General features: G+C 36.6%; 1 protein-coding gene and 1 long non-coding RNA gene across 5 annotated transcripts in view; one reads left to right on the plus strand and one right to left on the minus strand.

The window, feature by feature from the left end:
- LRBA (LPS responsive beige-like anchor protein) overlaps window positions 1–22,677 on the plus strand; it is a 410,805-nt gene that overhangs the window by 316,314 nt on the left and 71,814 nt on the right. The gene's annotated exons all lie outside the window — the stretch shown is intronic.
- Window positions 19,656–22,677, minus strand: part of LOC108499870 — a 3,355-nt gene continuing 333 nt past the window's right edge. The window contains exons 2-3 of one of the 2 annotated variants that reach the window (XR_001875680.1): window positions 22,331–22,449; window positions 19,656–19,748 (exon numbers count right to left, since the gene is read on the minus strand). This is a non-coding gene — a long non-coding RNA (uncharacterized LOC108499870). Of the gene's footprint in view, window positions 19,749–20,500; window positions 20,554–22,330; window positions 22,450–22,677 lie in introns of those variants that run through there. The other variant, XR_001875679.1, reaches the window with a different exon arrangement.

Raw genomic sequence — 22,677 nt, forward strand, 5'->3', positions numbered from 1 at the left:
ACTATACACAAAGTAATTGTGGCATGATAAGTAAAATGGAGAGGGAAGGTAGGACAGTCATTTACAAATTTTAATGGAGCATAATGAATCAGTATTAAGGATCACTAGTTGGTAAGAAAGATCTATAAAGAGAATTAGAGGATCATTATCAGCTGATATGGTGCATTACTTTTTAGTGGAGGGAACTCCACCTTGCACCAGAGAACACTGAAGAAGCAACATTCCCTGCCAACTAACACACCAACAACACTCAGAACTGCAGCTTTTGTGAGTCGAAACAAAAGTTGGTTTCAACAACATTATGCTACTTTCAATCTGTTAAAACTATTGCTGTTAGTCAAATAGAGGTATTGAAGCAGTAGCTAAAGCAGTGATTGTTAATTAGAATGTACTGGATTTTTTGTATTATCTTGGAAAAATCTCTCTATGGTATTTTTCCTGGTTCCACAGCTGTGTATTTGCAAATAGTTACAGCAAATGCTGTAGAAATAATGTGGGTATGAACTCTATGAATTAAGGCTCACAACTGCAGATTACTAGTAATAGATTGCTAGAATTTTAGTTGTGTATTGCTGGTAATAGCTGACTTGTTAAATATGTTAAAAATGTTAAGAGGGCAGGAAAAATGCTAAAATGAAAAGTGGGTTGTGCAACATCAGAGTTGTTATCTGTGCAGCACCTACTTTGAAATTCTGGTCTAAGTAGGATTGGATATAGTCCTGAAAAGCTGGAATAAAGATTGATCTGTGTACCCTGCATGATTAAAATGCTTCTGGTGATCCAACTGACACAAAATGTGTACAGAATTTGACTGTAGAATAGAGGACAAGAAAAATCATAGCTCTGTGAACTCTACTCAACTTAGGGTATTTTAGATAGTTCTGTTGGCATGTTGGATATCTGTTCATGTAGAAGAGAAGTGATGGATCATGGTAAAAGAGTTTTGATACCAGTTCTTTCAGACTCTTTACTTCAGTAAATAGATGGAACTGTTACTTCCATTTGTGTTTCTGATGTTTGGTGATTGCTTGTGGCTTTTCTTTGGAATTTATAATTATATTCTAAACAAGATGTATACCATATCCTCTGAATGGAGGATATCTATTAACTCTACAAGCATATTAATTTTTAGCAAAAATCACATTTATTATAGCAAAAGCAGATTTAAAAGTAATCCAGAACTTTGCTTTTCCTGGCAAATACTTTTATTTCTATGCTACATGGGTGCACAAAGCATTTAAAATAGCTCTACGTTTAAACATAACTATTACCAGTGAATCTTAAAACACCATGCCACACTCATTTTATGTTATCTTCAAGCTCTGCATTCATTTTATGTTGCTTTCAAGCTGGGACTATGGAAAGAGGTTTGTGCAGGAAGTAAGGTTCCCTGTATCAGGCAAAATAAACATTTCCATTTATAGAAGTCTCAGAAATGTAACAGTCTAATCCAGAAAGTTGTCAGGAATATTATTCTTCAGCAAAGTTGGGTGTGAGAGGTCCAGTCTGCTGGACTGCAGGTATATAAAAGTTTGGTATTTTTTAACACATCTTTTTTTTCCTCATCTGAGGAACCAAGGCAGTCCTGGGAAGCACAGGGGCTGCACTATGTATGTACTTAAGAGGCAGAGAAGCACAGAAGGTCTCTTAAACAGTTGAAGAAATGTAGGATGGTGTGTGAATGTAAGCAGCAGGATTCCTCCTTTCCTCAGGAAGTGCTTCCATGACTACAGTGTGCAGTTCTAGGGACTGTCTGGTTTTCCCTTCCAATTTTTCTATGTAGAATACCAGCACTGGCTTAAACCTGTTTGTCTTTGCATTCGAGCCAAGTGGTGCATTGGTGTATCTGTGTTACTGTGTTACTCAGGGTCAATTCCTACCAATTCAGCCACATGTGTAACAATTTCATCATCCGTGTTTGTCACTGCAGGATGTTTTGCACTTTTGGAATTACTTCCTGAAAGTTAGAACCTTTTTTGTCTTTCACGCAGAAATACTTGTGTGCAGGGCAAGTTAGAATCAAAGAATATTGGGTAATTGTAAGCAGAGTCTTTTAATTATAGCATGTACAGATCTGATTATTAGCACAGAAAGGGAGGGAAATCAGACTTTTGTTACCCATTCTGAAGCACCTTGTTCAGATCTCATATGCAGCTAAGTCTAGAATAACATTAGTAATGCCAGCATGACCACACATAGGTGAAATCAGTGCAGGTGAAAACCTAATCTGTGGGTATTCTAGAGGGAAAATAATAGAAACGTTCAATATAAGACATTTTTGAAAAGTAGAGAGGAAATATTTCTAAAGGAATGTGATTTATGGCCTTTTAGAAAAGATTCTGAAAATCTGGGAATAAAAAAAAAAGTAGACTAATTTTTCTGTGTGTACAATTGACTCTGTGTGTATAAGAATAACTTATTTTTATTGAAGTGCCATCTAAGAAATATGGCCAGAAATTCACGCTTATTTAAATCCAGTTCTGTTGGTATATTGGCTTTATTAATTTTCATGTATGAATTTTTATTGATTTAATTTGTAAAGAAGACTGCTATGCAGAGAAAGTCAAATATATTCAAGAATATGAGGGAAGTAATGAAAAGTGAACTCCAACCATACTTTTGAATAGAATGTAAGGATGCTGAAAGCATTCAGTTCGGGTTTCATAATACATCAAAATATGCTAATACTGGAAGATGGGGTTTGCATAATATATATGATGGAATATGTTGGAGAGGTGCATCTGTAGGACAAAGTTAATATACAGTAAAATATATGTGATGATGTAAAGAAACTTTTTTCACCTTTTTAATGAAAACAGTAACCTAGGTAGTATATCATCATTTGCCACTCAAAGGCATTAATTTAATTTATTTCCAATCCAGGTATGTAAATAGGAAGGGAAAATAGAGTTAGTAAAATCTATTCTTTCCTAACAAATCTTGTTTGCAATTCCTACCATCTCTTTAAACTCTGCATACAAGTTACTTTATTGAAATTACAGCTCAACTCTGGACTTCAAGAATATAAGCAGAGTAAAATTATTTAAAAATGTCCACACATGCTTGCATTTCAATAATTTCTGGAAGTGTGATAGATGCCAGCCTTCCTGAATAAAGAAAGCTTAATGGAATAATAGATAATTTGTCTGGTTTTGCTATTATGGAAAAAAAAATAGTTAAAGAAGCTGATGTCATCATTTGCCACACTTCATATTTAAAAAAATTCAAGTTAATAAATAATTCTAGCATAATTCTGTCATTTTAAAAAAACCCATAACCTATCACATTCTAAAAAGAGTTTAAATTACATGCTGATCATTATGACACTATGTATTTATCTATAGATAAATGTATTAGACACATTTATTATATGTGTCTATCTTAGTGAAGTCTGAGACTAAACAAGGTGAGCAGAAATAAAACTAAAAAGGACAAATATTTTAAATGAGAGCAAAATGAAACAGAAAGATGTTAAATAGTAAGAAAAGCCAGGATAAGAGTCAAAAGGAACCAAAGCCTAAACTAAAACTATGGACATTCAACAAAGTGATGAGAGATGCAGATTTTCTAATGAGGTAAGAGAATTTACTGTACTCGAGATAATTATTAAAACATGGAGAGGAATGTTGTAAAAATCTGAATGTTAACATAGTTTTAGTAGATACAGTTAAAAAAAAAGAAAACTGAAATAGGTAAATTTGCTTTTATCTAAAAAAGTTGATTTGAAGCAATCTAGACAATTAAATTTGCTTTCAGCTCTTTTGTTGTTTGATGTTGTAGAACTGGTGTTTGAAAGCAAGTCCGTGGAGGACATTAAAGTTATTACTGTGTGAAATGAAGTGGGAAACAATTGTGCTGGAGCCACTGCCCCATTTAACAGGTGTTCACTAAATCTGTCTGTCTTCTCTTTGTCTGTTCTCCGAATGCTGTGCCTGGGCACTCCCTGTAAACGGTGTTCTGAGGGATACTGTTGAAAATGTATTAAGAATTTTGATTAACATGGAAAAATTGCATCACAAGCTCAGTATTGGTAAGGGAGAAAAATATAAGTTCGAAAGCAATGGCAGTTTCTTACTTGATGTACTAATACTTACGATCTGTGATTGGAAGTCTTTGTCTTGCAAAGAAATATTCAAGTTGTTCCTCCTGCAAGGTGAATTAGTATTGGTTAGGACTTGCATAGAAAAATGTACTGGTGAGAGACCTGGTAGGATATGGTGTTGTTTGGTTTGTTTCAGTGTTTATTTATAGATCATATGTGAAAATGTGCTGCTAAACTTGAATTTGGTGAGTATTCAAAATAAAGGGTTTGTAGTATAGTCAGTGTAGAGAAGTTTCCATCCTAACTGCTGGAAAAGAAAGTGAGATTTTGATAATATTTGCATACATGGAACTGTTTAGAAATAAATTGAAAATTTGTGGTCTTCAGCTGAAGAGGGGGAGTGGCTGAGAAAACCTGGCCATCTGTGCCCTACATGGAAGGATACAAAGAAAAGTCAGCTGAGGCTTTGCTTTCAGTGCTTTTCCCTGGCAAGACTCCACTCCTGGTATGAGAAACAGCAATGCTGCTAAAACCATCTGGGGTACAGAGAAAGCTTACAACATCGTACACATGTAGGAAGAACCCTCGTGTGAGGAAGGAGTTTCTTCTTCCTAGAAGAAGAGCAGAGTAAAAGCATATAATAAATAGTACTGAGAAGATGAATCAGGAAATGACATTCTCTGTTTCATAACACAAAGGTGTAAAAGTTGTTCGTGAAATGATAGATTTAACTTTACTGCAGGATAATAATTTTCATAAAGTGTGTAATTAGACTCAGGAATATAACAGCAATGCCCAGGAGGAGTAACAACAGAAACCAGAAAGGGACATTTATAAAAATAAAAAGATAGGTAGTTTTTTAGGTGGTACAAAATGTAATTTGAAATACTAGATCTTACATTCAGTGGTTAAGACAAGCTCTAGAGGAATATGAGAGATATAGTACCCACCTCTCCTTGCTCTCATAAACAGAAGTATCTTTCTCTAAACAATATCAAAATTAGTGATGTTTTAGTCCTGTACGACAGATCTTCTGGATTTACAGAAAGGAAAATCTGAAGACATAGTTCCAAAACATAGGGCACTTGCAGGGATGTAGTTAAGGTAAGTTTCCCATCTCTTCTCCCTGTCCCTCACTGCATTTCCGCATCTCTATTCAGGAACAAATGTTTGTGAATCTGTACTTTAAACTAGATAACTGAAATTATATGAAAAAGCCTTGTTTCTAACATAGGCTATTATTTTAAGTGGCTTGATTTACAATATTGCTCTACCACTGGTGGCATTGGCACAAATAATGCCACAGCTGGCTGCATTGCAGTGAGAGTACAAACATTTTGGAGTGGAAAGTTCTGTAACTATTTTCTCTGTCACTTATCTCATTAAGGAGCAGTGAGCAGTGTGGACTGATCTTGGTTTAACTGTAGCAGCACTGTGCTCTGCAGGGAGCATCAAGGAAGGGTTGTGTGAGGCTCGTGATGATTATGCGCTTTTGCAAAAGCAGGAGGTGGAAACCCATGGAAAAGGTTGCTGCACCTCAGCCCATCTGCTCAGCATCAGCCTCCTGCTAGATGTTCCCTCACATCTGTCAGTTGTTACCCTTTAATGGAAAGTTCAGGTGTAGCCCTTTTGGTTTAAGGAGAGGCCAAACTATAGCCCATCAGTCAAGAAGGAGAATGTGTTTGGCAAAACAAATGCAGGTTTTTGACGATCCAGGTTGTGCTCACCTGAGTCATAAATGTACTGGGCAGTTGGTTCTCTTGGTCAGATGGTTGATCCACTCTTAAATAGTAAAGGACTGTGAATTCCTTTTCCAGTTTCTCTTTTGAAGCAATTCAAGCAACTCCAAATCTCTTAGGTTGCAATTTTTATTCTGCAAGATAAGTACATATTTACTCCTCTGTTGAACTGCATTAGTAACATTTGTGAGGTATATAGTCAACACAGAACCAAATCCAATAAAGGACCAGTTTTTATTTCCTTATTTCATTCTCAAATAGCTACAATTAGCCTCTACTCTTCAGTTTAAACCAATATAATTGTTCTGCTGTTGAAGCATGAAGGACCATTAGTAAAACACCAGAGCTAGAGTTTCTCCTGCTTCTTTCTCGTGCTTACCTGGTCCTTTCCAGGTTAGTTTAACCACTTAAAGAATGTTTTAGCTGTCTGTCTTGGTTCAGTCAAACTGAACACTTTAGTGAGTTCTGATTTGCTCATGTCTGTGGCAAATATGAGGCATAGTATTTTGGCAGAGGGGAACTTAAACGAGGAGCAAAGAGCAAGTGTATGTTCCATTAATGTAACTGGTTTGTAGGTGGATAGGGGAGGGTACTTCTATAGAAAGATAATGTTTAGCCAGCTCAAAGAAGGCTCTAGAACCAAGGTAGGCTGGCTTTTGCCAAAACTGACTTTGCAAGTAATTTTCTTTTCTCCATCTTAAATATTAAAATTTCAAAATAAATCTCCAACATATTAATTATATGAAATCTGTCTGTCCCTCAGCTTTTTTTTTCCTTCATTCTAAAATCCTATTTCCTCTTTGGATTTTGCTTAGGTAGACTAGCATTGTTAATTAAAAGCAACAGCTTCTAAAGCAACGTTAAAGATAATAATAGCAAAAGTATACTTGGCATTCAAATAACTCATAAGCAAACAAAATTCTGCATAGATAAAGTGACATAATATATACTCTTGTGAGGTCCTTTATGTTTGTCCTTGTCCAAATGGAAAGCATTTTCTAAGCCACAGTTTAAAAAGAAATTTTGGATCTGATCCAGGTTAGTTGTTAGTGAGAGTTGAACTGGGTTCATAAAAACATGAAAGGTTCAGCAGCATGCAAGTAGTTTAGAGGAAGTTGATTTAAAATACTAAGAAAGTCAATTAGTTTTAGTTTTGCAATGTATAGAATGAAAATAATGCAGGAAGCTTAATTTATAATGTTTATTTTTAATTAATAATAAAGCCAACATTCTCCATTGTTTAAAGGGAAAAAACCAAACCAAAACACACCAAAACAAAACTTGTGTAATTGTTTTGGGGATGTTCCAAACCATCTACTAGAATAACATTGTGCAAAGTATCCCGTTTCTAAAAATTTCTGAAAAAAGTTATTACAAGTGTATAACAGGACAGCCTTTAAAGGCAGTGAAGCCTCCTAATTGTTACTGACATTATCTCTTGCCATCTGCTTTCTGAGGCAGAATAAGAACTTTGTAATGAGGATTAGGAATGGAAGATGGTGACAGCATGCTCCAGGAGTTGCTGGACTGTTCTCTGTTTTCATAACAAATCACAGAATAACTTTTTTAATAACAGACTTTTAATAATATATTTTCCATAAACTAATATAAATAACCTAAGAATTAAATTTTGCTGCATGTTCTGATGTGACTGTTTGATTTAAAGTCAGTTACTTTACCAAACCTTTCTTTAGCATACCAAAAGCACATGAAGCAGTGCTACTGCAGTGGACTTGGATGTCTGCACTGTCAGTGTGCTCCTTTCAGACTGGTGCAAGCACATCGTGCAGACACGCCCTTGGGCTGTGTGTGTACCACAATTAAGCTATGAGTAAAATCCATTCCAAAGCTGCATGCAAACTTAGCTCACATCCAGAACTTTTCTTACGCCTAGTTTTACTGCTGGTGTGGACAGATTTGAGCTATTTGCAGATTTTTAGCAGATTGTGTTCCTTTCTGGCTTTACTCTTGTTTATTGAACTGTGTCCCAGTTGCAGTTTGCCCTGTATGCTTTAGTGGTTTACAATAAGTTTAGGAGAGAGCAGTATTTAGATTTATTCTTTAGGGTTTGGATGTTTCTCTTCCAAATACAAAGAGAAGTTCCCTTTGTGTTGTTGTAACCATGGATGACTACTTAATAAAATATTTTCCTTTGATATTCCTCCCATGAGGCATGTCATCTGACCTATTATGACCCATTTATAGACCCTTGTACCCAAGGTGTGAGTAGTGTGCTGGCTTGTGTTGTTTCAGCTACCATTTTTATATTGTGGTTATGTGGAAGACTGATGTGAGCTGGGCTGTGCACTAGAAATGAGTAAATTCCATGTACTCGGGATCAATTTTGTTTCTGGCTACATCAGCACAGCCACATTAGCTCAGTTTTATTTCCAATACTATAAATCCCGCTGATTCTGATTTGTTTTGTACACCTTCCTACTGCAGTGTGTATAAACACTGTCCTCGTTTTGGTTGACCTGGTGATGGGCAGGCGTGCTGAGGATCAGATAAAACCGCCTGGCAAGCTGGGTCTCACCAGATGGCCATCTCTGTTATATGTCAGTTTTGTCACTTCCCTAACAAGAGCAAGTCCCAGTGCAGGAGGAAAGTAAGGAATGTATTCCATTGGTATTCCCTGGAGTGGGCCACGGGGTTTCCTGGAATGGATGCTTCTTTCGTAATCACACATCTTTGACTGAAAGGTTCCCCTTTTTGCTGCTCCTTTTATCATGAAGATGTTACGAGAAGCAAGAGAGTAAGAAAGAAAAAAAAACCATCTAAAGTAGCCCTTATATGTTTGTCAGGAGCCAGTTATGGACTGCAGTGAAATGATACATATTGGGGTGTTCAAGTCCAAAGATCTGCAGAGGCTAGAGAAGGTAGTGGCACATGAATAGTGACAGAGAAGCTTGTGGCAGAAAGCTGTGATACAGGCAGAGAAGCAGACAATTTCACAAGAAATTATTGAGAAGCTACAAAGAGGAATGAATAGATATGGTCAGATACGTTCAGTTTTCCTGGTTTTTTTTAATGTTATTATTTGTAACATTAAAAAAAATGCAAGTACAAAAATGACAGGGATATGGGCGGATTGATAAATGAAGGCAGCTTTACAGTCTCCAGTAAGATCCTAATTCAGGAACCTAAAATGAAATGTATTTGATATCTTCCTGAAATTTTAGGTTCATATATTAGGTATGAAGTTTGTAGCAAGATCTACTGACAGCTAGAAGATTAACACAGCTCCTTTGGTCTCCACAAAAGACTCATTTTTGAAGTGTCTTCTTCAAAAGAAGTACAGATTTTTTTTGTAATAATTACATATGAGAAATGTAGATGTTGCTATTAATTTTAACAAGTAAATTTTGGAGACATAAGACGTGTCACAATGGCAAAGAAGCTGGGATTTTATTGTCAGTAAAAACCTTTATGTAATCTTACAAACAGAATGACTGTTGCAGCCTCTTGCATGTTCTGTACAGTGTGAAAACACTAAGAGTAATAAACACAGTGTTTCATAGTTTAAAAACTAAAGCCACCCTGCCAAAATGTAAAATTTAATTTGTGGGTCCCATGTAGTGCCATTACACAAGTAATACCTTCTGAATGTGTTTTTACTACTAAGATGAATGTTGCCTCTTTTTCATTGTTCTTTAAGATTCTATTTTGGATTTAAAATGTTAGGATCTGTAAATTTAAATTCTTATTTTCAGAAGATAGAGTATTTCTGTAATACTTCAATGTAAATTCATAGTGGTCTTCATTAGCAGAAAAGGTGACTGAAAGACATGGCATATTTAATATGTTGTTTGAGAACAGAACTGCCCCTTTTACTTATCTGATCACTTCATGCATGTTAGCTTTCTATCTTTCAAGCACTGGGGTGTAAGCAAATTTCAGGAATTTTTAATGTTCTTGGAGTAGGCTGTACATTTGTGACCCAAGGATTAGTAGATAGAGGGTAATACCTCTTAATTTGGGGTCATGAGTGCTTAGCGGTCATGTGCTGACCTTACAGTCATTACATGTCTGAATTCACATCCTTCACTTGTTTGCTCTGGTAGCTGAAGGGCCTTTCCACAAAGGCAGCAATAGGAAAACATTAAGAAAGTGTATTTTGGTTGTGAATTCTTTCAGAACTGTGATCCTACACCACCTACTGCTTTGTGTCTTTTAATGAGATTAGAAACCAACTGAGGATTCCATAGAGACATCTTCATACTCTATGTTGTACAATAAAGGGGGCCTTTTTCTCTCTTTGTAGGGTTTATGAAATAAGTACTTGAAAAAGAAAATGAAACTATACCTGTATCCCGTGGATACATTTCCCTTCAGCTTATGCCTCAACACATAATGCCAAACTAAATGGTCACATGCTGTTACTTTTATGCTGACTTTATTCACTCTAGAAGATGAACAAGGCTCATTTAATACATTACTCTTTCTTCTCCATACTGTTACATTTGTATATCTTCAAACCCTATTTATTGCACACTGATTGAACTCTCTTCCAAAAAAAAGCATCCTACATGGCCTTTTCTTTAATATTCACTCAGTAGTATCTGCATCATCCACAGACATGATTAAGTTTACCTTTATGTGACTTTCAAGTGATGAGGCAAATATATTATTTCTGTTTTATAAATGCCCTACTAATAATGGATGTCTATTTTGAAAGCATTCGGAGGTGAGATTTTTTCAGAGTATTAAGCAAATTCTGAAATAAGAGGCAAAATGTTGCTTTAATTTGGGTCTGTTCTCACTTGCTTTGCCATTCAGCCCAAGAAACAGTTGTGTTTGTATAACTGGGTATCAAGAACGACAGTCTGTAAATAGTGTGACAGGGCAGAAAACACTTGAGTCAATGTTGCAGCTGAAACCTCAGCAAATCTTACCTTGATCATGAAATATTGTGAAAATAACCTTGGAACTAATCACAGTTTGATAAACCTTTGTATCAAGTTAGATATCCCCAAAAATACAGATTGGCTAATGAGTACTTGTAAAAAGGTTGGTGATTAGAATTAGATGGCAGTCCTGTAGCAGGGATGAAATCCAGCTTTCCAAGAAAAGTCAAGTTTAACGCAAAAATCTTTTCTCTTTTAAATATCTTGAAAAATTACCACTCTGTGCAAAAGTAGACATGAAACTGTTTTCCATTGTTTTGTGGGGTTCCAATATGCCAGAGACTGAGGGTCTCTATTATAGATCTTACCAGTCTTTCCATGGCACATAAAAATGGACACTGGATTTTCAATGTTATTTATTTTCTGTAAAGATTACAGATTTGTTTATCTACGTCCAGTATGATTATTTGGCATTTCATTAAATGACAGGGAAAGGCAAGTTTGCTCTGAAGGCCATTGTGCTGAGAAAGTACATTACCAAAAAATTGACATATATAAATATCCATTATATTGCTGAGGGTTTTAAAGTCATATTTGCTCTTAGATATGACTTTCTGTTAAACTAAGGTGAAGTACTCAATATACTATATATTACTCAATATACTATGTATAATCTTTTTCTCTAATGGGTTAGATGTACAAGGAAACATAAATGTGGCTAGGTAGATTGGGATTTTTTCTTACAGAGTATGTGAGGCTGGTTTGTTTTGATGGAATAAGGTGGGCAAGAACTCCTTACATGTTTTAAAACATTTCAAGAGAGATCAGAAATTCCTTTAAGTGTGGGTGGATGGTTGTTTTGCAGCTATGTAGAGGATTTTGATTTTTCCAAGAAAAATCTGGAATTTATCACTCAGAATAAGAAATGTGCAATGGGGCAAAAGAGGGTACTCCTAGACATATGCTGTCAGTTATGTGTTTTCTTGGATGAAATCTGATTTTATTGTTTGGAAGTAGTCAGTAGGCTTCTGTTAACAGCCACAAACACTGCCAGAACAAGGAACTGAAAGAAGATAATGAATCTGCCAGACCCTTCCTACAAAGGTGAATGTTCCACCAGAAATCACATTACCCTGGAATTCCTGATTTTTTCAGATTTGCAGTTTTGCTGCGAAAACTCTTCACCTGCAGCAGTTAAGAGGCCACAACTATTGTAAAAGTTCCAAGGTCTGCTTCTGCTGCATAAGAAAAGATCTATGGCAGTGACTTGGCAGCAGGTTTTTTTTCTGGGACCCCCATAAAATTTTCCATTGAGGGTACATTTTCCTGGATAGCAAATTTAAGCTGAGTGACAGTAAGCCAAGACTTTCCTTAATTACCCTTTGTGGTCTCTTAGAAGTGTTCCATAGACCAAAGGCATCTGCAAACCACAGGTTGAGAACCACTGATTTAAGAAAGTGGCAGTAGTTAATTGTTCATGTGTCATTGTTAAAATGAGCATCAATTCAGTCTTGTGATGAACTGTCTTTTTGCTGTGACTGGCGATTATGGTTTTGTAGTGGTATAATTGTTAGTCTAATAGAGGTAACTGAGGTTAACAACAGAGATAAGTAAATATCGTGGAATTATTTCCTGCCTTTAATCCTGGTGACATAGCAAATATATTAGCAAATCCCAACAAACCTCCAAATTTATTAGGCCCTGAAGGGGGTATTTGAGCTTTACTAATATGAGGCAGATTGCATGCCAGATAAGTCCTAGTAAACATAACTTTCAGGTGATAGTTTGTTTTCAGAGGATTTATCCCATTAAAACTTGTGCAGGGTTTTGCACACAGAGCTGTAGGAGCTTTTATTAACTGTCATAATTCTACAGATTTTACTTGTTGATACTGAATGTGGACGTGTGTGACACAGTTGCTTTGGTTGGTTGAAAAATAGTGCCTGTTGTAAATTTTGAATGAGTCTGTGGTCTACAAAAACAGCTGTAATAAATTGTAAGGTATGTGTTGTGCATGCTCATTTTCCAAACAATTTTTGAGTTGTTTCAGCTCAGAAGCTGTTTTTGGAAAAAAACTCAAAAAAAGTCCTTTGAAAGAACAGGCCTTTTCTGTTACTGAATAAATACGATCTTATGGAATTGGAGGGGAATAAGTGGTTATGTTTGATATCTTTATTCCTTTTACAAATGTGGAGAGGGATTAAAAAAATAAAAGAAGAAGAGCAGGTGGTGTCTAGTGTCTACTAGGTAAATTCCTCACTTCAGGTTTGATACTCACATATGTGACATCCTGGCACTACCTCTGGGCACAGACTAAATGCTGATTTGTTTGGGACATGTAATCCTGGATCTTGCAAACCAGCAGAATGGAAGAGAGCATTGTGCCATCCCCCCAGTTAGGCTGTCACTGTCCCAGGCACTGAGCTACCAGACAGCTGTGTAAGAAGTAAATTCAGTTTAATTAGTACAGCATGAGAAGTAAATCATATTGCAGGTGAATATTTACAGCATTTGGGGTGATTCTTGCTGCTACAGAAAGAGTAAGTGGTTGTAACTTCCCTGGGGATGAGATTCGGGTCCCAGGAATGCTGTGGAGCACCCAGGTATGACCAAGTTTAGTGTTCCTCCAGACATTGTGGAGGATAATCAAAACAATTGTGGCATGTAATTTACTCAAAAGCATTTCATTATTTAGATGGCTGTGGAATGACCCAATCCAACTGGTATGCAGGTGGTGATCTGGTAGTTTTGAAGCAGATGCAGTTTTATAATGCAGGTTTCAGTTCATATACTGGAATGACTTAAAACAGCTATATTTTTTTTCCTAGCAAGCTATAAATGAGTCCTTGGTTTGCAGTTGTATTCAATTATTTTAAACCTATTTACAATGTATTCTATTGTAAAGCCATGACCTTTGATCTCCAGAATGGGTGCATGTCTTTTGTGGGAAGCAGGAAGTCTTGGGGCAAGTGACACTTGCAGTGCAGTTTATTTTACTTAGACTTTGATTCCCCCCCTCCCCCCTGTTTCTAGAACTGAAGACAAATTTCTGTTTCTATTGGATTATAAACAGGTTCTGGATAGCTTCAGCTGCTGCATAGTGCAGTGATATTTTAATTTGCTCGGTAGACATGTTTACTGTGTACTGTGTAGTTTATGAGTGTTACCATAAATGAGGTAATCTTGCATCTTGGTTTCCATGTGTGAAACATTACATGAGCTAATGCAGCTGCGCCACTGCTCGCTGGGTATTAGTAGACTTTATTTGGACGTAAAGTTTATACTGAGCTACTTTAAATATTTGTGCTAAAACTGGTAGTGCTGCTTTTTTTTGATGTGTTTTATATGACACTGACGGATGCCAAATTTCACAAAGCAGTGTCAGAATGTACATTCTGCTTTGTACCCCCTTGTTCTCAATAATGGAGATTCCAGAGTGAAATAAAATTAATGACAAAATTTTTTAATTTATGTTCAGTTAGTGTTTCAGGGACTGGTTCATATTAAGTATACCTAGGAACAGTAGCTTCCTAGCATATTGTAGAAGTCCTAAAAACATACACATTCTCTCCAAAATCTGGATTTGGAATTTGAAGTGACACATGTGGGTTGGGAGAAAACAGAAAGCTGATTTCTGCTCTGTGTTTGAAGATGTATAAGTAAAGATTTTTCCATAGTTCGGTTTTACCTACCAAAATCCTTGAATCATCGTGTTTTTTAAAAGTCTATGTTTTTAGCATCTAGGGCTGTAGTCTTTTTACTTAATTAAAAATATTGCACGTTTTCAGTTTATGTAGCTAGTTAGGAAGGTGTAATACACAGTAAGCTATAAAATATGTCAGTCTATTTTGCTAACTCTAGTATTAACACTTGCATGTAATTTCTTGGGTTGAACTTAAATTTATGTCCTCTTTTATAAATCAGAATAAGGGACATCTGTGAAGTACATTTAAAAAGACACTAAAATTATTTTGTCTGATTAAGTACTTAAAAATAAGTTCTAAAGAAACAGGTATATATATTTTTATAAGCAACTTTGAAACTCCTCCTGCTGAGTACATATTCTGAAGATCTCCAACGTTACCTCGTAGTTTTCTCAAAAGAGAGTTGAAAGTTATTTTTACATCTTTAAAGCACTTACCTGGAGAAAGCAACCAGTCGTTGCTGAAACCCGCTTTCCTACATCTGTGTTTCCTTTGCTTCTTACTCTTCATCCCTTAACAGTAACTTCAGCTTCTCCCAGATATTCCTTATGATATTGCAGCTGAAGCAGCACCACCACTTTTGGTGGCTGCCCATGAACTGGCCAGTGTGCATATGCTGCCTCACCAGACACAATGACATGGGTATTATGGATATGTACTGCCTGGATTTCTCTTGGTGGAGGTATTTGTTTACCCCTCTTGCCTGTGCCTGACCATGGATTTTCTGAAAAGCTGTACAAATCTAATTATCTTTGAGACTTTCACCCATCTTTCAAATCTACTTGAAATAAGCCAGAGATTTCCATGGCCCTAAGGGAGACATGGACAAATAGGTGAACTGACAAGAAACTTCGCCCCTAAGGCTTATTTCCTTAGGGGAGATATTTAAAAATCAAATCTAAATTCAGTGTTTTAAGCACTTATGGTACCTATGTAAGCTCAACTCAGCACACAAACTTTAAACCAACAAATCGTTCTCAGGAGTTTTACAACTGGATTTTTACCAGTACTTGAATCTTCCTTCGATGTCTGGTTTTTTGTTTGACTTTTTTTTTTTTCCCCTGTATGGTGAATATTATGGATATTCTTGTTTGTGTGTAAATTATACTTTAGTTTCTTACGGTAATTTTGCTCCTTATATGTATTAGTCATTATGATGTGTCTAATCAGAGGAACGTGGAGTCACTTTGCGTCGTCAGAATCAAAATGACTGTATGGCATGGTTTTGATTTTGTTTTGCCAAAGTCCAAACCTATGAATTTTCTAAAGGAGAAGTCTTTGGGATTTAGGTATTAAAAAAGGACAGGCTTGCTATACATATGGAATTAATGAAGTCCTCTGCAAAAGAAACAAGTTTTTGAAACTTAACTGTTGGTAATATTTGCATTTTATACCCCTGTGTGTGCAGAGATTAACGTAAGGCTCAACGTAACCTTAGTTGCTTGTTTTCATATTTTTATTAATTATGTGCTTTTTACTGGCTGTACTAAACAGTTAGTTTTTCTTGAGTGGTCCAGCAGCTGTAAGGCCTTTGAAAATGTTCGTTAGTGTACGTCTCACTCAATATAATGTGAACCCCCCACTGTTTTATGTAGAAGGATCTTTAGGTTACATAGTGAAGTTAGTCTACAATCTCTTTTTATTTGTGGTTTCAAGTAAACTTTTTCTTTGAGGTTTTTGCATTTTTTAGTCTCCAGCCTTTCTCACTTTAAATTTTGCTTTAGTTTGTGTTTTTCCTTAAGCTGTTGCTCTCAAAATGGTTAGCTTTCAGAAGTTTAAGGTTTTATCATTTACCAGTTTCCAAAGCAGTTTTCTAATTCTGTGGATAGACGGTTGAAAATCTGAACTCTGAAGTCTCAAATTTTCCTAGGCAATTAAAAATCACACTATATTTTGAGGTCCAAAATTTTTTATAATAATTTTCAATTTTTTAACTCTCGCATAACTGGAAAGAATGAATTGTGGCTTTCAGGAGCTGGCAGTGTAGCCCTTCTCCTTCCTCCTCTTGGTTTCCCTGTGCAAACTTACTGAAGGAACGAAGGTCTTTTTCTTCTCTTCCTCCCTCTTCCCCACTCCCAAGATCACAGTCACTGGTCAGACAGGATTTGTGCTTGGCAGAGACTACCATGTTCTTGTGAATTTACATGGTTAGGCAGCCACCATCGCTTTCTGTTCCTGGTAGATCTGCAAGTTCCGACTCTTCTCCCTCTCTGAAGGTTTTTTGCTGGGTGCTTGAGTATTGCCCATGCAAGTTCTGTGCAGAACTAAATCCTAATCATTACACTGTACTGTTATCATCTAGTGGCAATGAAATGACTGGAAAACAAACACTGAAACACAAGGCAGCTGATGAAGTTTCTGTCCATCACTAAGTCACAAGCTTTTAAGGACTCTCTTTTCTCTTTCTTTTGTCCATAGAGTGTAATACTGAATTTCTTACATATATCCACAGCTCAGGACCAACAGTATAATTGTAATACTTAAAAGTTAGCACCAATTGATTTTAAGAACCTTTTGCATGTTAGTATTTTTACTGCTCCAGTGTCCAGGAATATATTTTGCCAACATCTTAACAATCAGTTTTGGGGCAGGAACAGATATAGTTAAGTCAAATATGAAACCATACAATTGTAATTGTCATTATGTCATGATAATAGTGGCTTTTCCCATATACACACTTTGATTTTTGCAGGTAAAAAGTTTTTATCTTTCTCTATATCTGTGTGTATGTGTGTGTATAAACACTAAGCTGAACATTTTTCTTGTGAGTTTTTAGTATTGCCAATAATCATACACTAAAAATTTCATTTCAGGTCATAACAATAGGGCTTTTCATAGGTAATTTGAAGGATAAATCAGTAATTACGCATTTAATTGGCTAATAAATCATGGCACGTTTCCCTTATTTTCTGTAGTGCTATGCTAAATCTTTATAATGTGGCCTGGTGTATTTTTGTAAAAAAGAAAACTAAATGGCTTGTTTAGTGTATGTACAGTGCACAAGTGACATAAATATGTAAAGCCTTCTAAGGTGTTTACTATGTTATATGAGAAGTCCCTGTGATTACATACCTACGGATTTTATGAATGTACATTTTAAAGGAGGTATTGAAGTTTTAGATTTTACACTACATCATGTATATATTTAGTATGTAAACAGCAAGAAGGGAGCTTGCTCAAGCTAAAACAAATTTACAAAAAACCCTGCAACAGAACTTTCTGAAATATATGCACTTGTGATTGTTATAATATCAAATCTCAGATTTTTATAGTTAATTCTGTTAATTTTCAAGGTGGCTATTTAGTTATGATTTTTTTTTTAAATGGTGAATGGGAGATTTATTTAAATGCTTTAAAATTTGAGAGAGGTTTTAGGTAGCAGAATCTCTGCGCGTGATTTCTATCACTGCTGCAGGTTACTTCATTTCCTTACGAGTTAGGGCGTGGGGTCATTTGATACATTCGTTCCTATTTAGAGGTTGAATTTTTACAAAAATATTTAATGAATAAAATAACGTTAACATTGCCACAATTCAATGATGAATACAGATCGCTTTAGATAAAAAAAGAATGAAATGTAGACGTAGACAGACCTTTTCCTAAATCCCTTCTTGCCTGTGGAAAGGCATCGGTCATTTTATTGTTTGCCTGCGTGTGAGGAAACTGGAGAGGAGGGTTGTTAAAATAAAAATTAGGATTCACATAACTGATCTGAAAGAATTTAAGGCATGAGGATTAATTCTCTCATCTCAGTGGCAAGGTCATTATGCAAAGTCACCAAAAATTTTCCTTGATTACTCTTTAGGAATCAGTTAAGCAGAATTTCAAGACTCTTCCATTTATGTACATGTTTGCAAACCAAATTTAACTGGATTTTGAGTTTTTGTGAGAAGGGGAATACAAATATGGCTGATGGTAATTCCAGTGCAGTATACTTTGTACTTTCATCTGTAATGTCAAAAAGATTGTGGATAGTGCACACTTCTGTCTAGGTGATTGTATGCATGAGGGCAAGTGGCAAATACTGACTTTGTCTAGGAGATTTCTAAATAAAATGAAATTTTTCTGAGTGTGTATTTCCATGTCACCTGATCCCTGGAATAGACTCTAAATATTTCTATAATACAAGTTTGTTTTGAGGGAGAAAGGATAAGGTTTTCTTAAATCTAAATTGTTTTATAAAGCAATTTATAACAATAAATAACAATTTATTGTGGAATAACAATACCAAGATTTATATTAATATAAAACAATGTTTCTGAATAGATTTTAGTATGTGTGCATACATGCTAAGAGAAGTAGTAGACATACTCTATTATTACATTTAGTTTAAAAAAAAAAATCCATCAGTGTGGGGTGGCTGCATAAATGTCCATTACTTTGATGTTTTGTTTAATTATAAAATATCCAGTTGAATTTATTTACATCCTGGGGGAAAAAAAGGTATTTAGAGAATTGAGGGTGTTGTAAATTGAGGGATTAACAAATGGTTTCTAGCATTACATTAGTAAACGTTTGGAATATTCTGCATTAAGGTTGATATACTCAACCTAAAGCACTCAGCCATCCTCTGTGCCACTCCCCAAATTAAATACAGCAGTAACTCAATAGGACCAGTCAGAGAAGTTCATCTTACTTTGGATTGTTTGGTAGTAAGCAAGCATACCCTGTCTAATCCTTATGTGGCAAGAATTCTCTTGTCAGGTTGTCACAGAAAAAACGTTTTTGAAATATGACTGTTTGTGATTATCCTAGATTTTTCTTGAAACAATAACAAAGTAGAGAATAAGTTCTTTCCAAGGAGTGCTACCTATTTTTACTTTGATTCTCACAATTTTCTTAATATAATTTATTTCAAACCCCATGATAGTTGGAGGACAGACCCGGAACTGAATCTGGAACTGAAACCCAAACATTTGATTAAACAAAATTATAACTTCCTGAACCTTTTTCCACAAAGGTGTAAAGGAAGACGATTGCCCCACGTTCAGTTATCACATAAGTCATAACAGAAATGTGATACGTGGCTTCAGTAATTTGTAAATGGGGCAAAAAAAGATATTTCTGTTCAGAAATACAGTCCACCACAGCCATATTCCTCCTGATGAACAGTGTGATGAATAACTGTTTTCCATTTGCCCACTATACCAGTCTTGGAAATGTCACATCACTGCCAAATTATTTTCTATGGGCACAGTATTATGTTGTGTTTTATTCTGTTACAATATGATGGAAGAGAAGTGTAAAGAGAGCAGGAGTCAATCATTAAGAGACACATTTTAAGCAAAGATCATGTCTGTTCTTTAATTGACAACACTGCAGTAACATTTATAGATACAGAATACTGTTACATTTTGATTGTATTTCAGGTTCCTTTTCTTCACTCGTGACTTAGAAGTTCCTGGCAAATCTGAATCTACAAAATAAATATAAACCACACTGCAAGGATGGGTCCCTCAGAGAGAGAGCGAGAGAGGAGAAAATGATTTAATGCAATAATGATTTTAGCTATACACAGGCATCCCTTTTTTGTCTCTATTTGTTAAATTACCTGACGTCTACATGTGTAACTTAAACAAAATTTTGTTCTCCAGTCTTTCTTCCTTTTGAGCTATCTTCTCAAGGAGAAGGATGATGAATGGAAACATAAACATAGCATGAGAATGTGAACTAGTTCCCAAACATTTCAGTGGTTTTTATAAACAACTGGTCATTGTTACCTTTTGCTGGATTACAGTTTCCTTTAGAACAACAGTGCTCTTCAGCTGCATTGCAAAGTTGATTCTAAATGTTTTTGCATAGTTGCTTAAAGGCTTTAATGTTTAAATAATGGTTATATAATTATACATTGTTTAAACAATTAGCTTTTAAGTCTAGCAATGAGCTCACGTTTTATACACATACTACCAAAAAATGATAATGAAACTGCATTTTAAAGATATGAACTGACGTTGGAGTGAGCAACCATAGTTTATGGACACTTGTTTCGATTTTAAAATCTGATTTTTAACATGCTCGTTTTCAATTGTAACATAAATAGTGATTCCTGCTGTTCTCCTGGGCCGCCCTGTGAAAACAGGCATGGTCAGCCTCAAGTTTTTCACCTTCTGAACCCCATTTTCAGCATTCCTGGTGTCCTCTTCTCCACAATAGGAAGTGCCGGTTTGTGTCTCGCTGGTCTACGCAGATAAAAAGTGTTGTCTGAGGTTTGAACTGAGTGCCTTGGAGGGGTTGGATTAATATCACAGTGTGTTAGTTGTCCCCTAAGACATCGTGGCAGCTCTTGGTTTATATTTTGAAACAAGCAAAATTACAACAATTGACACAATTAATTAAGATAATGCTTAGTATTTTAAGTTTTAAAAGGTCTTCTCATATTTTGGGCCCACTATTTTTGCTTAAGCTATGTTTTGGTTGCCTTTTTAAAATAACACAGTATTGCATTTTTAGTCTTCTTGAACGGCATTCATGGAATGATTAAAATAGGAATTTTTTAGATGTATAATAGTCTAATACAGTAGCAGAAAGTCTAAGGATAGAAAAATCACTCTTTAAAAGTGAAATACATTTTATCTGTTTTATAGAAGCATTTTAGAAATCCTGTTTTATAGTCGCACTACATTTTCATTTTAGATACTGTAGATTTGTAACGACTTTCTAATTTATACAATTTTTGTTTCATTGTCAAAACATTTAATTATATCATGTCTTGAAGGTGTAAAGCTGTCAAATAAATCAGAGGCTCGGTATAAACATTTGGTGAATTGCTTTTGCTACCATACTGTAGTTGTTACTGGGCAGTTAGTGGAACTTTTTTAAAGCGTTTACTCAGCAGGTACAGGACAACACTGGTACAATGAATTGCTGATTGCTTGTAAAACAGCAGGTAGTAATGCCCTCACTCTTTGTAACTCTGCTTTGTAAAATCAAGTGCTAAGAATAGCGTGGCAGAGAGAGCCAAGGCACAGCGAATATGATTCCTGCCTAAGGGCTGCTGGAGATTGCCAGTCTTATTTAAAAAAAAAAAAAAAAAGGTATGTGTAATTGTTACTGTTTTCCATAGCATAAAAAAATGAAGTTCCCACCACTAGAGGGAAGGGACCGCCTTCATGCTTTGAAAAATTTGGCAGCACGGGGAATGGAAAGGCTGGATTTCTGGATGAAGGCCTTAATAGCCATATTAAAATAAAATAAAATAACCAAAAAAAACTAACAAAAAAAAAATTCAGCAACTTGCAGGTGGTTTGAAAATGTTTAACCTCCTCAAACAGGACAAGCCTTTTTTTTTTTTTTTTTTAACCAATATTTTGTCGCGGTGTCAGTACAAACTGCAGGGCTGCCCAAAGCCGGGCTTGGATGAAGTAAATTAGTTCTACTTTGAAGCTTTTCTTCTCTGCCCCTTTCAGAGTGAATGGGGAGGCCCTGGGCTGAAAGCTGCTTTTCATTAGTGCCCCCACATACCTATTTGAAAGGAAGAGCTCTCTTAGCACACACAAGCACGGGGGTAAAGGAAAGCTTCCTCTCTCGGCCACAAGCCCGTCGGCTGCACGGCTCCTCGCCTCTCTTTCCAGTCAGGTGGTTCCCAATCAGAGTTAATTACTCCGGTCATTTATTCTAATCGCCCTCCCTCGGTGGCGGGGTGGCACCGTTTGAAGCGGGCCGGGTTTGAAAGCCGCCGCAGGGTCCCCGGCAGCGGCTTATTAGCGCGGCCGGGCGCTGGGGCTGCTCCGCCGGGGACACCCAGCGCCCATTAACCCCTTCCTTCCCCTCCCCACTCTGCCTGCGGCAGGGAACGGGGCTCCGGTGTCCCGGCGCTGGGATGCGGGGCAGGGCCGCCGGTGCGCTCCCCGGCAGGCGGGAGCGGCGCTTTGCCGGCTGTGGCATTCCCGGAGTGGGGACCGCCGGCCCCGCGGGGAAGGGCATCCCCAGCTGCCTCACCCGCCATTTTATATTGTTGCCAAACGCTACCAAAGGGTTTCTTTGCTGTTCGGCATTTACCTGGAGTGATTAAACTAAAGGGTAGAGTTGAAAATACAGAGCTGGTTTCCCATCATACGCTCTTCGGGGTGGTGCTCTTGAAGCTTTGGTGATGGAGGTTGGAGGAGGTATCCACAGCCCTGAGGTGACAGAGGTTGAAGGAGATAGTGATGGCACTGAGGTGATGGAGGCTGGAGGAGATAGATACCTGCATCTGTGAGATGACAATTGTTGGAGGAGGTACCTGCATCCCTGAGATGACAGTTGTTGGAGGAGGTACCTGCATGCCTGAGGTGATAGAGGTTGGAGGAGGTACCTGCATCCCTGAGATGACAGTTGTTGGAGGAGGTACCTGCATGCCTGAGGTG

Source organism: Lepidothrix coronata, unplaced genomic scaffold (assembly GCF_001604755.1).
Source record: "Lepidothrix coronata isolate B3197 unplaced genomic scaffold, Lepidothrix_coronata-1.0 Scaffold79, whole genome shotgun sequence".
Classification (NCBI taxonomy): domain Eukaryota; kingdom Metazoa; phylum Chordata; class Aves; order Passeriformes; family Pipridae; genus Lepidothrix; species Lepidothrix coronata.